This window comes from Myotis brandtii, unplaced genomic scaffold, assembly GCF_000412655.1.
Source record: "Myotis brandtii unplaced genomic scaffold, ASM41265v1 scaffold334, whole genome shotgun sequence".
NCBI classification, from domain to species: Eukaryota; Metazoa; Chordata; class Mammalia; order Chiroptera; family Vespertilionidae; genus Myotis; species Myotis brandtii.
In genome coordinates this window covers 73,619-74,142 of record NW_005362885.1, presented here as the reverse complement: position 1 = coordinate 74,142, position 524 = coordinate 73,619, and positions in this window count along the sequence as shown.

Genomic DNA, 524 nt, shown 5'->3' with positions numbered 1-524 from the left:
GCCCACCCGCATGCTCGGGCGGCCATTAGCATCCGTGACTCCTGGTAGCCTGTGGGGACTGCCCGCTCATGTGACATGGATCATGACGGGGACTGGGTTCCGGGTGCCTCGGGCCATCGTCCGCCGCAGAGCAGCATTTAGAAGCAGGTCCAGGACTGGCCAGGCCTCCCGTGGGCCCCTCCGCCTCGCCCGCCCGTGTCCCGTCATAGCTGCACCCTCTCCCGCCCTCCCCGCTCTGCACCCCTCGTGTGTCCCCCGTGTGCTCCTGACTCCTAGCGCCGGGTGGGGTGGTCCCAGGGACCAGGTGCTCCGAGCTCGAATCCTGGACCTTCTTCTAAATGGCTTCCCAGCCACCGTGGACCCAACTGCTTTGCATTTGGGACCTTGAATCCGGAAGCTGATTCAAGTGCTGGCCGCTCCAGCGCCTCTGCCCGGAAGGGCCCCGTGTCCTGGGTCTCTGCATGTGAGGACCCTCCGGCCTCTGTGCCCGCGAGCTGCAGCTGCTGGCCTCGCTGCCACTCGCC